The following is a 15799-nucleotide window of genomic DNA, read 5'->3' as shown; positions in this document are numbered from 1 at the left end:
CCCTTGTTATCCCTCTGTACCGCGAGTGTCCACCGCGTACGCTGCCGTCTCCAGCACATTGGCTGCAGGTTTTCAGGGTGAACGTGTTCTAGGTGATCGTGCCTGGCCTCAAATACCCATGGAGGGGTTAGTGAGATGTTAAACAGACCGGTATATAAATGTAAACGCAGGGAATGTTATGGGACAGTTTAGAGCAGGATAGAAAATGTCATGGTCTAAAAAGAAACGAACTGGGGTGTAAACCGATGGTTAAATATAAACTTAGAGTGAAGTCGAGTCGGATTTATTGTCATCTGTACAAGTACTGCGATGAACAGCTGCGATGAACAACTCATCACCGTTTCAGCTGCATCACACGCACAAATACTCAGTGCTACACAAAATATTAATTAAACGCAAATTACAACCACATTACACATACATTCTGCAAGTTAGTAAAAACAAAATTAAAAACTGCTCCAAAGACAAGGCATTAATGCAAAACACAATTAAAAATAAACACACCCATGGCAGTGCAGGCGGTAGTGCAACTCGTGTGCGTTGGAAATGCCGTACATGATGCGAACAGTCAGGATACATTCTACAGCGCTGATGTGGAGGTTTCTTCGAGTATCAGGTTATATCCCGGAATATCCACAATACGACGACACAATCCGTATGGAACAAAGAACAGTCCGCATAGGAGCAACCCTTCGGTCCACAGTGTCTGTGCCGAATATGATGCCAAGACCAACTCTTACCTGCTTGAATATAATCTATATCCTTCAATTACCTGCATACACGTGCCTGTCCAAAAATCTCTTCACCGCCTGTCTCGTATCAGCCTCCACCACCATCCCTGGCAACGCGTTCCAGAAACTCACCATCATTGGGGTAGAAAACCTGCCTCGCACATCTCCTTTAAACGTTGCCCCTCTCACCCTATAGCTGTGCTCTCTACTATTAAATATTCCCCTCTCGGTAAAAGGTTCTGATTGTGTAACCTGTGATTGTGGACAGTCACTGCTCCCCGGACCTGGAGTATGTGACTGTTAAATGCAGGCCCATTTATCTCCCTAGAGAGTTTACTGTTGTCATGATAACTGCTGTGTACATACCACCGGATGCAAATGCTAACTCGGCTATCGGATATTTGTATGGTAGCACTAGCAGTCAACAGAGCATATATCCTGACGGTGTTCACATCATAGCAGGGGACTTTAATCATGCGGACTTGAAGAAAATGCTCCCCAAATTCTACCAGCATGTTAAATGTGCTACAAGAGGAGCTAACACACTGGACAAGGTCTACTCCAACATCAAGCTGGGCTACAGGGCTAGACCACTACCACACCTGGGTCAGTCGGACCATATGTCCCTGTTTTTAATTCCTGCATATGCCCCCCTCAGGAAAACCGCTCCTACCATTACAAAGACCATCACAACCTGGCCTGATGGTGCATCTCAACAGCTGCAGGACTGCTTCGACAGGACCAACTGGGATGTGTTTGAACACCGGGACCTGGAGGTGTTCACAGACAGTGTACTGTGTTACATTAAAAACTGCATGGACACGGTCACAGTGGACAAACGCATCCGGGTCTACCCCAACCAGAAGCCCTGGATGACCCGGAAGGTCCAGCAGCTGTTAAAAGAGAGGAACACCGCTTTTAGGTCTGGCGATAGGGCTTTATACAGCACGGCCCGAGCTAACCTGAAGAGAGGCATCAGAGAGGCCAAATCAGACTACAGGAGGAAGATAGAGGACCACCTGGACAGCAACAACAGCAGGCAGGTGTGGCAGGGGATCCAGTACCTCACCAACTACAAGACCAACCTTGGAGCTGCTGAAGGTGACGCCTCGTTGGCAGAGGAGCTGAACCTCTTCTTTGCTCGCTTTGAAGTGGAGCCACCCGAGACAGCCACATCACACCACATGGTCCACAGCAGCCTAACCCTCAAGATAGAGGAGCATGAGGTGAGGCGCACGCTGCGGGCCATCAATCCAAGGAAGGCTACTGGACCCGACGGCGTCTCTGGACGCGTGCTGAAGGACTGCGCTGACCAGCTGGCTGGAGTCTGTACGAGGATTTTCAACCAGTCTCTGGCCCAGTCCACTGTTCCACCCTGTCTGAAGTCCGCAACCATAGTCCCCTTGCCCAAAAAAACCCACATTTCCAGCCTCAACGACTACCGGCCAGTCGCACTCACACCAGTGGTGATGAAGTGTTTTGAAAAACTGGTCCGGGGTCACATCACATCACTCCTGCCCCGAAGCTTTGACCCCCACCAGTTTGCGTACAGAGCGAATAGATCTACAGAGGACGCTGTAGCCACAGCTCTCCATGCTGCACTGTCCCACCTGGAGCAGCGGGGGAGCTACGTGCGGATGCTCTTTGTGGACTACAGCTCTGCCTTTAATACCATCCTTCCCCACAAACTGGTGGACAAACTGGGGGACTTGGGACTTCCACACTCCACCTGCATGTGGATAAATAGCTTCCTGTCGGGTCGCAGCCAGAGAGTCAGAGTGGGCCATCACACATCCACGGCCCTCAGCCTCAGTACCGGCTCTCCACAGGGCTGCGTGCTGAGCCCCCTGCTCTACACCATCTACACACATGACTGCATCCCCGCCCACCACAGAAACACCATTGTCAAATTTGCGGATGACACTACGGTGGTGGGACTCATCTCCGGGGGGGACGAGTACGCCTACCGGGATGAGGTGGAGCAGCTGACAGTGTGGTGTGGAGAAAATAACCTGCTCCTTAACACCTTAAAGACCAAGGAGATAATAATAGACTTCAGGAAGAATAAAACGGACATGGTACCATTAATTATCAGAGGGGACTGTGTGGAGAGGGTGGCGGATTTCCGCTTCCTGGGAATCCATATTGAGGAGGACCTGACGTGGAGCGTGAACACCTCTGCGCTGCTGAAAAAGGTCCAGCAGAGACTGCACTTCCTGAGGGTGCTCAGGAAGAATAACATCACTCAGAGACTGCTGCTGTCCTTTTATCGGTGCTCCATTGAGAGCCTCCTAACATACTGTGTATGCGTATGGTACACCAGCTGCACAGCGGCTCAGAGGAAAGCGCTCCAGAGGGCCATTGACAACGCCCAGAGGATTGTCGGATGCCCTCTCCTTACCTTGGAGGACTTACACAGTTCCCGCTGCATCAAAAAATCCCAGAGTATTATAAAGGACATTTCCCACCCCGGACACTCCCTGTTTGAACTGTTACCGTCAGGCAGACGGTACAGATCTACAAGGACAAGGACAAACAGACTTAAAAACAGTTTTTACCCCACTGCTATAAAGGCACTAAATGTAGCCGCCAAGGAACGCAGGGGCGATACATACATACATGAAATCGACAGAAGGATGTAGGGCTGGGTGTTTATGCGTGCTATTTTTATGATATTTATTTTAGTTGTTTATCTTTTTAAATATTTTACTTTGTATGTATCGTTAGCTTTTAGAAATGTTTGAATGGTGCACTGACTGGCTGACATTTTACAATTTCGTTGTACATGGTTCATGTTACAATGACAATAAAGAAACTATTCTATTCTATTCTGCCCACCCCTCTCATAATTCGATAGACTTCCATCAAGTCTCCCCTCAACCTCCGGCGATCCGGAGAAAACTTTCCATAGTCGGTCTGACCTCTCCATTCTCTCAATGAAATCATAATTCTGGTAAACCTCCTCTGCATCGTTGCCAACTTCTTCATATCCACTTTCACATCCAGTGACTCTATCACCATCGACATTCCGGGTGCTCCGAAATAGGTGCGGGTGATGAGGAGGGGAGGGGGGAATGTGAGAGTAGGTGCAGGGTAAGAGTGAGAGGATAAGGAACAGGGAAATTAGGGCGGCGGTGGGCAGAATTGGTATTCAATGAGAGGCGGCTGCGAGTTGAGACACACGGGACTGCAGATGCAAACTGCTGGACGAACGTAGCGGGTCAGGGGCTATCTGTGGCAACATCAGGTGCGGTGGCGAGGCAGAGATTACGTTACTGAACGAGGAATCCACAGTCACATCCAGAGACGCAAATTCAAGTGTCTCCACTGCACCTTAAATGAATGATTGAAATTAAATCCTTTTATCGTGTAAATGTCTTTATTAATAATGAATTTTTGGTGGCAGTTGCAGCTTTTAAAAAGAACAGCGGTATAATTGCTGCCTTACGGCGCTTATAGCGCTAAAGAGCCGGGTGCTGTCTGTACGGAGTTTGTACGTTCTCCCCGTGACCGCGTGGAGTTTCTCCCAGATCTTCGGTTTCCTGCCACACTCCAAAGACGCGCAAGTTTGTGCGTTACTTGGCTTTGGTATAAATGTAAATTGTCCCTAGTGTGTGTAAGATAGTGTTAGTGTGCGGGGATCGCTGGTCAGCGCGGACCCGGTGGGCTGAAGGGCCTGTTTCCGCGCTGTATCTCTAAACTAAACTGCACTAAATACAGTTAATCATCTCAAATTCTTTTTTAAAAACTAGTTTGAGGATCGATGACCATAACGCTCCTAAATTGTTGTTTAAGATACAGTCCCACATGGCTGAAGTTCAAATGTCCTTTGAAATGGCCGAGAAAACCATTCAGAGGCCAATGAGGGATGCGTAATAAATACTGGTCCTGCCCCGACACCCAAACACATCACACCGGTAATGCGCATCTATTTAAATTAATGCTTTAATGAGGAAATATCCTTAATAAAGAATTAATTTAAACAGATTAAGAAACTACAGAAGCAGTTTACCCGCTCCAGTGATCTGGGTTCCATTAACTATTCATCTTAAATAGATTAAGGGTATTTAATAATTAATTGTTTAAGAAGGAACTGCAGATGCTGGAAAATCGAAGGTACACAAAAAAGCTGCAGAAACTCAGCGGGTGCAGCAGCTTCTATGGAGCGAAGGAAATAGGCAACGTTTCGGGCCGAAACTGTCTGAAGAAGGGGTTCGGCCCGAAACGTTGCCTATTTCCTTCACTCCATAGATGCTGCTGCACCCGCTGAGTTTCTCCAGCTTTTTTGTGTACCTTTAATAATTAATTAATAGGGTTATTAATACGGTACCGGTTTCCAGCAGCAGGTGGCGACCCTGCGCCGTGAAACTGCACAATTCTTCAGACAGCTCGACATCACTCTGGTGATGGGAACCAGCACCACAATGAACGGAATTTCATCACATGCCTCAGTTGGAATGGCGGAGGCCCTAATGAGTCAAGAAAAACAAAGTTCTAGTCCAAAGGTAGACACAAAATGCTGGAGTAACTCAGCGGGACAGGCAGCATCTCCGGAGAGAGGGAATGGATGATGTTTCGGGTCGAGACCCTTCTTCAGAGACCTCGACCCGAAATGTCACCCATTCCCACTCTCCAGAAATGCTGCCTGTCCCTCTGAGTTACTCCAGCATTTTGTGTCTATCTTCGGTTTAAACCAGCATCTGCAGTTCCTTCCTAAAAAGTGCTATTCCAATTAGGTGGCACGGCGGCGTATCGGTAGAGTTCCCGCCTCACAGCGCCAGACAGGCGGGAGCGATGCTGACTGCGGCTGCTGTCTGTACGGAGTTGATACATTTTCAATGTGGCCGCGTGGGTTTTCTCCGGGAGCTTCGGTTTCCGCCTACATTCTAAAGTCGTAGAGGTTTGTAGGTTATTTCCCCTCTATAATGTCCCTCGTGTGTAGCTCTGTACTGTCCTCACTTCAGGGGGTGCGCTCGTCAATTGCTGCCTGTAGGCAGGAAGAAGCAGCACCGCGGTATGGTCGAATTTACCGAAGTGAGGGCGAGTGATTGAACGATAGGCATTCTTGATGGTGGTGTAGCAGTGGTTGAGGGTGTTAGGTCCTCTGGTGCAGCAGGAGACATGTTGGTGGAAGTTGGGGAGTGCTTTCTTTAGGTTTGCCTTATTGAAGTCCCCAGCAATGGTGGTAAATGCCTCGGGGTAAGACGTCTGGTGTTTGTTGACCACGGCGTGCAGCTCCTCCAGTGCCAGGCGGACGTCTGCTTGGGGTGGGATGTAGACCGCAGTCAGGATAACGGAGGTGAATTCTCTTGGGAGGTAGAAGGGACGGCACTTCACCGCCAGATGTTCGAGCTGTGGAGAGCAGGAGTTGGACAGGACTGCCACATCTGAACACCACGCAGAGTTGACCATGAGGCAGACACCCCCTCCTCTCCCTTTCCCAGATGCCAGTGTACGGTCCATACGGTGGATGGAGAACCCTTCAGGCTGGACCGCTGAGTCTGGGGAGCTGGGGTGAGCCATGTCTCTGTGAAACAGAACACAGAGCATTCCCTCAGCTCCCTTGGATAAAGCAGTCTTGCCCTTAAGTCCTCCACTTTGTTTTCAAGGGACTGTACATTAGCCAGTAGGATAGTAGGGAGAGGGGGCGAAGTCCCCTGCGCTTCATTCTGACCTGAAGTCCTGCCCGTCGGCCACGTTTCCGGACACAATGGAGGCTTCCCCCTTGTTTCCAGGTACTGTACTTGCTGTACCTGCTGTTACTACGGACCTGCGCTGGAACGGGGATTCCCTCACAGACGGCAGCTCCAGCTCCGTAACGAACAGGGGTTCCCTCAAAGTCGGCAGCTGCAGCTCCAGCTCCGTTGTTCCTGGAAGATCCAGCCCGTCGGCTCTGGGGGACATCCCGGGGTCTCCAGGTACCGTACCTGTGATCCTCAGTCGGGTCGGGAGTTCCACAGCCAGCGTGGGAAAGTTTAAAGTCCGGGGCTCCCACAGCTGCGGGAGTTCGCGAAATTGCGAGAGCCTTGAGGTGCTCAAGCAGCTTGTCCGAAACGGCACCGATTTCTGCCGTTTTTCTAATCCAGGTAAGTTGTTGTAGTTGAGCCTTTTATTTTCCGGAGCTCCGCAAAAGTCGCCGCAGGCAGGCGCCATCTTGCCCAGGTATAACGCGTGTCGTTATGTTCAAATTGGTATGTTCAAGATATCCAACGTTATTGATCATTCTAATTGCTCTTTTTTGTAATGTGCATAACGGCTGTAGGTTGGTTTTGTAGGTGTTACCCCATATCTCCACACAGTAACTCAGATATGGCAATATGAGTGTATTATACAGAGTATGTATAATACACTCAGGGTAGAACTAGTGTATGGATGATCGCGGTGTGAGAAGGAACTGCAGATGCTGGTTTAAACCGAAGATAGACACAAAATGCTGGAGTAACACACCGGGCCAGGCAGCATCTCTGGAGAGAAGGAATGGGGGATCTCGACACGAAACGTCACCCATTCATACTCTCTGATGCTGGCTGGGCTTGTATACTCTGGAGTTTAGAAGAATGAAAGGAGATCTTATGGAAACATATAAGAAGGGTTTCGGCCCGAAACGTCACCTATTTCCTTCGCTCCATAGATGCTGCTGCACCCGCTGAGTTTCTCCAGCATTTTTGTGTACCTAAGATTATTAAGGGTTTGGACACGCTAGAGGCAGGACACATGTTCCTGGGAATCCAGAACCAGGGGCCACATTTTAAGATTAATAGTTAAGCCATTTAGAACGGAGATGAGGAAACACTTTTTCGCACAGAGAGTTATGGGTCGGTGGAATTCTCTGCCTCAGACGGCGGTGGAGGCCGGTTCTCTGGATACTTTCACGAGAGAGTTAGATAGGGCTCAAAGATAGCGGAGTCAGGGGATATGGGGAGAAGGCAGGAAGGGGGTACTGATTGTGGATTCGCTATGATCACATTGAATGGCTGTGCTGACTCGAAGGGCCGAATGGCCTCCTCCTGCACCTATTGTCTATTGTTCCGTTGACCCACCATCCTTTCTAAGAAAAGGTTGCCCCTTAGGTTCCCATTAAATCTTTACTATCTGAGTTCCTTTCTGAACTCCAACTATGTTTTAATTCTGTCCTGATGAAGAGTTTATTTAGATTTTGCACCTATCTTCTTGACATTGGGCCACTTTTAACATCTTCCTGGATATTTACGAGGATGTTGCTGGGACTAGAGGGTGTGAGATATCGGGAGAGGTTGAGAAGGCTGGACCTCTCTTTATTGGAGATCAGCAGGATGAGGGGAGATCTTATAGAGGTGTACAGACTCGTGAGTGGAATAGATTGGGTAGATGCACAGAGTGTCTTGCCCAGAGTAGGAGAATCAAGGACCAGAGGACATACATTTAAATGTAAATGGGAAAACAATTAATAGGAATCTGAGGGGTAACTTTTCCACACAGAGGGTGGAGGGTTTATGGAACAAACTGCTAGAGGGTGTGGTTGAGGCTGGGACTACCACAACATTTAAGATACAGTTAGACAGGCAACTGGATAGTTCAGGTTTGGAGGGATATGGACCCTACGCAGGCAGGTGGGACTAGCAAAGCATGGGACATGATGGCTGGTGTGGGAAAATTGGGCCGGAGGGCCAGTTTCCACGATGCATCACTGTATTACTAGGCCCGTTACAAAATTAAGGTTTATTGTTCAAATTCAATCAGCTCTGATATGTTTTTTTTGTAATTTAGGTTACAGTTCCGCTTCCTGTTGGTAGCCCATGCTTTCCCTCTCCCTCCATTCCCCACCCTTCCCAGTTCTCCAGCCGGTTTGAGGAGGAAGCACATTCTTGCTATTGAGGGAGTGCAGCGTAGGTTTACAAGGTTAATTCCCGGGATGGCGGGACTGTCATATGCTGAGAGAATGGAGCAGTTGGGCTTGTATACTCTGGAATTTAGAAGGATGAGAGGGTGCATGATTATCAAGGGTTTGGACACGCTAGAGGCAGGAAACATGTTCCCGATGTTGGGGGAGTCCAGAACCAGGGGCCACTGTTTAAGAATAAGGGGTAAGCCATTTAGAACGGAGATGTGGAAACACCTTTTTACACAGAGAGTTGTGAGTCTGTTGAATTCTCTGCCAGTTTTCTGGATGCTTTCAAGAGAGAGCTAGATAGGGCTCTTAAATGTAGCGGAGTCAGGGGATGTGGGGGGAAGGCAGGAACAGGGTTCTGATTGGGGATGATCAGCCATGATCACATTGAATGGCGGTGCTTTGAAAGGGCCGAATGGCCTACTCCTGCACCTATTGTCTATTGACTGTCCTTCTGATTACATAGTTTTCATGTCTGCTTTGTTCTCACCTTCTCCCAACTAACAATGGTCTATGCAACATGTTCCTTGATAGAGCCATAGAGTGATAGTGTGGAAACGGGGGCTTCAGCCCACCTCGCCCACACCGGCCAACAATGTCCCAGCTATCCTAGTCCCACTTGCCTGCGCTTGGTACATAACCCTCCAAACCTGTCCTATCCATGTACCTATCCAACTGTTTCTTAAACGATAGGATAGTCCCAGCTTCAACTCCCTGATCTGGCAGCTTGTTCCGTACACCCACCACCCTCTGTGTGAAATTGTTACCTCTCGGATTCCTATTAAATCTTTTCCTCTTCACCTTGAACCTGTGTCCTCTGGTCCTCGTTCCCCGAACTCTGGGTAAAAGACGCTGTGCATCTTCCCGATCTATTCCTCTCATGATTTTGTACACGTCTATATGATCTCCCCTCATTCTCCTACGCTCCATGGAATAGAGACCCAGCCTACTCAACCTGTCCCCATAGCTCACACCCTCTAGTCCTGGCAACATCCTCGTAAATCTTCTCTGAACCCTTCCAAGCCGAAGCTCTGTATTTCCCTCACCCCTGATGCCCAGTCTGAAGAAGGGCATCGGAAACGTCACCCATCGCTTCTCTCCAGGGATGCTGCCTGTCCCGCTGAATGACATCAGCATTTTCTGTTTATCTTGAGTAACACTTGCTGTGAATAGGATGTCCCCTTTTACGTCACCAAGCATAGGCTCCGCCTCCTAAACATAGAACATAGAACAGGACACAAGATAGACACACAAAGCTGGAGTAACTCAGCGGGACAGGCGGCATCTCCCGGGAGAAGGAGTAGGTGACGTTTCGGATCGAGACCCTCCTTCAGACCCGAAACGTCAACCATTCCTTCTCTCCAGAGATGCTGCCTGTCCCACTGAGTTACTCCAGCTTTTTTGTGTCTATCTTCTGTTCAAACCAGCTTCTTCAGTTCCATCCTACATAATTCATCTTTATGTTTTATTCATTTCAGGAGGAAATTCTCTGAATCTTTATACCACTTGGACAAGTGTTTACAATGATCAATTTATAACGGACTGTTTACATTTTTGCAGCCTTAACGAAATAGGTCAGAAAATGTCGGTGACTGGAGGCAGCCTCTCGATGGGACATTTCAACTGCACTTTACCGTTTGCAGTGTGGAGAGAATATATTGATACTGTTAAACCTAGTTAGCATTTCGTCACATTTTGATTGTTAAAGGTCAAGGTGGTATTTTATTAACTTCGAGCGACACAGCGGTGTACCGGATAGATTTACTGCCTCAAGGAGCCAGAGACTCGGGGTTCGATCCTATCCCCGTCTGGTGTGATACCTGTGTGTTCAGTTCTGGGCACCGTGTTAGAGGAAAACTGTTGTCAAGCTGGAAAGGGCACATAGAAGATTTAGACAATAGACATTAGACGATAGGTGCAGGCATAGGCCATTCAGTCTTTCAAACCAGCACAGCCATTCAATATGATCGTGGCTGATCATCCACAATCTGAGGAGAATGGTGTTGACAGGGAAATATAGATCAGCCGTGAGCGAATGGCGGAGTAGACTTGATGGGCAGAATGGCTTATTTCTGCTCCTAGAACTTGTATGAATTGTTATGGAGCACCTTGGGGAGATCTTTAAGAAGGATCACCAGCCATTCTTGTGGAATTCTCTGGATGCTTTCAAGAGAGAGTTAGATAGAGCTCTTAAAGGTAGTGGTGTCAGGGAATATGGTGAGAAGGTAGGACCAGGGTACTGAATGTGGATGATCGGACATGATCACGTTGAATGGCGGTGCTGGCTCGAGGGGCCGAATGGCCTACTCCTGCATCTATTGTCTATTATCATTTGCAAATCTTCCCGTTAACAGCAGAAGGAGGTCCCTGGGACCAATGCTCATGAATTCCAGCTCCAATCCCTCACCGTAGCGACCCACATGGATCTCTCTATTAGAGTGATTATATTAACCTACAAATCCTCACATACCACAGACCCTCTAATTATCTGCTTCTGCCCCCAGACTCTGTGACCCTGGATGAGGATAGCGCGCATCCGGAGCTCGAGGTGTCCGGGAGTCTGATGAATGTGAGATTGACCGGGGTCAGGAGAAGCCTCGGCAACAACAGGAAGGGGTTTATGGAATGTCTCTGAGCGCTGGGATCGGAGGGATTCACATCGGGGAGACATTAGTGGGAGGAGGAGGTGGCGGGGAGTCGGCGCTGGAGTCTGGGAGTCGCCGCAGAGCCTGTGGAGAGGAAGAGATGGGTCGACCTGAAACCAGAGGAAGGATTCTGGACCATCGAGAGATATTACGAGGAGGTTTCCGCAAGGAATTCTTCCCAGACCCCTCTCTCAGCCGGTCCCGTTCCCGGGAGGGTGGGAGTTTACCTCAGCTACGAATCGGGGTCAGTCTCATTTTATGATGCGGACACCAAGTCCCACCTCCACACCTTCACCGGGAATAAATTCGTTGGGAAAACGTATCCCTTCTTTGGTGCTTGGGATGAAAATCAATGGCTGAAGATATGCTTCATTCCCTGCTCGAATCAGTAAAAGGGTCGGGTCCCGGAACCGGCGTCATGAGCGGGGCTGAGGGGCTGTCTTTGGCTGTGGGGCAGAAACCGTGTGGAAAACAGGTTGGCGCTGAACCGGTTGTATTTAATCCCCAAATTTCACGTCGCAATAGACTAGTATAAATATCAGTGTGGGTTTGTGTCTTTGCGCATTTGTTCAATGGATCATCATTAGTGAAGGAATGGCGTGTGTGACATCAGTCACAACATTCTGGGCTAACTCAGCGGGGACAGGCAGCATCTCTGGAGAGAAGGAATGGGTGAAGTCTCGGGTCGTGACCCTTCTTCAGATTAGTGTGAGTGGAAAGGGAAACGGGATGTAAGGTGTGAGATTAGTGATGGCCAATAGCACCGATGCTCAAACGGTCTCCCACTCCCAGCCTATTCAGAGGCGCTTTGCCGTGGGGGGGGGACACATAAAACATGAATAATAAAACATTATTGATTAAACATGTGAAATAAATGAAATACAAAAGGAGTAAAACACAGTACATTGTAAACAATATAAAAACGGGGGAAAGGGTTTACGCACACACATACACACACACACACACACACACACACACACACACACACACACATACACACACACACACACACACACACACACACACACGCACGCACGCACACACACACACGCACGCACGCACGCACGCACGCACGCACGCACGCACGCACACACGCACGCACACACGCACACACACGCACGCACGCACACGCACGCACGCACGCACGCACGCACGCACACACACACACACACACACACACACACACAGAAATACGAACATACAATAATAGTGCAATAATAATAATATGTTGTCTATGTTGTTCAGAGCCCATTTGAGGTTGTGGTGTCTAATAGCCTAATGGCTGTTGGGAAGAAGCTGTTCCTGAACCTGGACGTTACAGTTTTCAGGCTCCTGTACGTTCTACACGATGGCAGTGGTGAGATGAATGTGTGGGCAGGGTGGTGTGGATCTTTGATGATGCTGGCTGCCTGTTTGAGGCAGCGACCCCGGAAAATCCCTTCGATGGTGGGGAGGTCCGAACCCGTGATGGACTGGGTAGTGTTCACAACTTTTGGTAGTCTTCTTCGCTCCTGGGCATTTCATGTTGCCGAACCAGGCCATGATGCAACCAGTCAACATGCTCTCTAATGCACACATGTAGAAGTTGAAGAGAACAATTCACAGAAGCAAATTAATCCCCAAACCTGCACGTGTGGGAAACGGGAGAAACCGGCGCACAAGGAGAAAACGCACGCATGTAACGGGTTGAGATAACAACGTGGTCCGAATGGAATCCGAGTCTGTGACGCTGTGAGGCAGTAACTCCACCGCAGAACAAGTGATTCTCCTGCATATTTAGTGTTTGTGCATTAACTCTGTTTTTAGTTTTTAAACCAGGGGAGAGCGCGAACACAGTCCCCCACTACCACAAATGTTGCAGTCGAGTATCCCGCATTTGGGGACATCGCAGGCGTTAGCATACCCGAAGTGCAATGGGATAGCCTCGTCCTGGGAGAACCTCCTTGTGTTTTATTTAAATATTTCAAGATAGACTTTATTCAAGTAATAAATATATACAATGCGTGAACCGTGCGAAAAAAATCATCCGAAATTTTCGGAGGCTATAGAACATGTTCAATACAGTTTATACACTTTTCCAATTATACAAAACTGTCCCCCACCCGTGCCACTTGTGTGGCCCCCTGTCGTGGGTTATCTTCCCTTATTTTGAGGGGCGTCTCCACCATACCGTGCCCCCCATGTCCAGCAACAGAAGGACCCTAGACTGTGGCCCTCCCCCACCGAGCCTTGGCGTTGGCTGCACCAAGCTTCAGAGAGTCCCTTAGCACGTACTCCTGCAGTCTGCAGCGGGCCAGTCGGCAACATTCCCTGACGGACTCTGCTGGGTGGTGAGCAACGCTCGGGCAGACCAAAGAGCGTCTTTCACCGAGTTGATGACCCTCCAGCAGCACTTGATATCAGTCTCTGAATGTGTCCCTGGGAACAGTCCGTAAATCACAGAGTGTGTGACGGAGCTGTTCGGGTAACTATAGTTGGGTGGAGAATATTCCATGCTTTAATTGTGCGGGGAAAGAACGAATTGCTGTATACATCTGTCTTTGTAGCTGGGATCACAAATTGGATCGAATGCCCTCGTCTGCTCCTAATTGGTTTGGGGTTGGTGTAGGTCTTGTGATCTATGTCTTGCTGACCATTTAACATTTTGTAAAAACAGGTCAAACGGTGAGCTTCACGTCTGTCTTGGAGAGGGTTCCACCCCAGAGAATTCAGAAGTTTGGTGACACTCGCTTCTCTCTCATAGGTGTTAGTAACAAATCGAGCGGCCTGTCTTTGGACACGTTCGATTGATGAAATGTTTTTATTTGTGTATGGGTCCCAAGCTGCAACTGCGTAGTCCAAATGATGTCTAACGAGGGTGAAGTATAGCTTCTCCTTGACAGCAGCTGAACAATGATGAAAGTTGCGCCTCAGGAAGTTTAGGACACCTCAGTGGGTGCAGCAGCATCTATGGAGCGAAGGAAATAGGCGACATTTCGGGCCGAAAACCAGGGTTTCGGCCCAAAACGTCGCCTATTTCCTTGTTCAGCTTCTGTCAAGGGGGGGGGGGGGGGACCAGCCATTAATGATTGGCGTCTGGAAGGTCCATTGTTGGATTGGGAAGGCGTGAACTATAAACAAATAATGTGGAGAGCCGAGGAACTGGTAAAATGACAAGGAAGGAGGGAGGGAGAGGGGAAGTGTTAGTAAAAGTTATTTAAAGTTAGAGAATTCAATGGTTAAAAAAACCCCCAAATAAACTTTATTCAAGGAAAAAAATATGTCCAATATCGAAACCGTGCAAGAAATTTGTCCGACATTCTCGGTGGCTATACGTACATTCAATACTGTTTACACAAATTTCACTCCCTGCTCCGGCTTTCTCGTGGAACCAGTTCCACAGTTCTCCACATTGTTTGTCTCTTGAGATCACACCTTCCCGAGCCAACAATTGGACCTGCCAGACAGGTCATTTCATTGATCCTGGTCTTCTGTTTTTTTCTCACCCCCTCCCCATCCCCTTCCCCCACCACCAGCACCCCCATCCCCCCTTCCCCACCAACACCCCCACCACCCCTCCCCCACCACCACCACCAGCACCCTCACCCCCGTCGCCCACCACCACCACCAGCACCCCCACCTCACCCAAAGAAGGCATTGCTGGAATGAAAGTAATTAACAACAAAAAAGGAAGAATGCCAGAAAGGTCTCCCCCCACCCTTGACATAGCGATTGTTTTGCTTGGAGTAAAAAATGTCGGTGAAGGCAGAGGTGACAATGTCGTTCAAAAGGCAACGGGATCTCTACTTTAAAGCGAGAATATTTAATTTCTAGAGGAAGAAGGTTTGTGCAGTACTCGAAATGGAAGAACTTGCAGAGAAGTGGAATCGCCTTTTACCTGGAACGGGGAGAGGGAGGGCGGGCAAGTATAATCGCTGCCTTCAATTCCTTGCGAGTGGTGGCCCTGTATACGGACCTGGGGGAAACATGACCTCTACTTACATGGGGACAGGCAGTCTGAAGACGGACCTGGGTGAAAATGCAGCTCTACACGTCTGCAACTTCTTCAGATTATACCTTTAATAATCCTTTTCAGGAAATTACAGTGCCACGACAGCTTCAAGACAAACATAACACCACACATTTCCTCAAATGGCTTCCATACTTAACAAGTTAAAATACGTTAAAATACAAGTTAAAATACAATTAATTTAAAAAAAGTGCAATTATTTATGCGCATTATAAAGTCTTATAGCAGCTGGTAAACAGGACTTCCTATATCTCTCCGTTTTGCACATTGGTGCAATCAGCCTCTGACTGAAGATGCTGCTCTTGATCACCTTCAGGGCATGGAGTGGGTGAGTGGGGTTTGTCATTATAGAACCTAGTTTATTTAGAGTTCTGGCCTCTGCCACCTGCTGGACCGTTCGTTGCTCAGCCCCGACCACTGAGCCGGCCTTCCTGATTAGTTTGTCCAGTCTGTTTTTATCCGCTATACGGGCGCCATCTCCCCAACAGGCCACAGCAAAAAACAGAGCACTGGCCACCACTGAATGGTAGACACTGCACAGTAGGGG

At 48.6% G+C, this 15799-nt stretch overlaps 1 pseudogene; it reads right to left on the bottom strand.

Annotated features, from left to right (window-relative positions):
- Positions 1-13058: 13058 nt before the first annotated feature.
- LOC116970431 lies at positions 13059-13194 on the bottom strand (annotated as a pseudogene).
- Between the last annotated feature and the right edge of the window lie 2605 nt (positions 13195-15799).

Source organism: Amblyraja radiata, unplaced genomic scaffold (assembly GCF_010909765.2).
Source record: "Amblyraja radiata isolate CabotCenter1 unplaced genomic scaffold, sAmbRad1.1.pri scaffold_875_ctg1, whole genome shotgun sequence".
Classification (NCBI taxonomy): domain Eukaryota; kingdom Metazoa; phylum Chordata; class Chondrichthyes; order Rajiformes; family Rajidae; genus Amblyraja; species Amblyraja radiata.
Note: the sequence above shows the minus strand (reverse complement) of the source record. Positions and strands in the feature narration are given on the sequence as shown.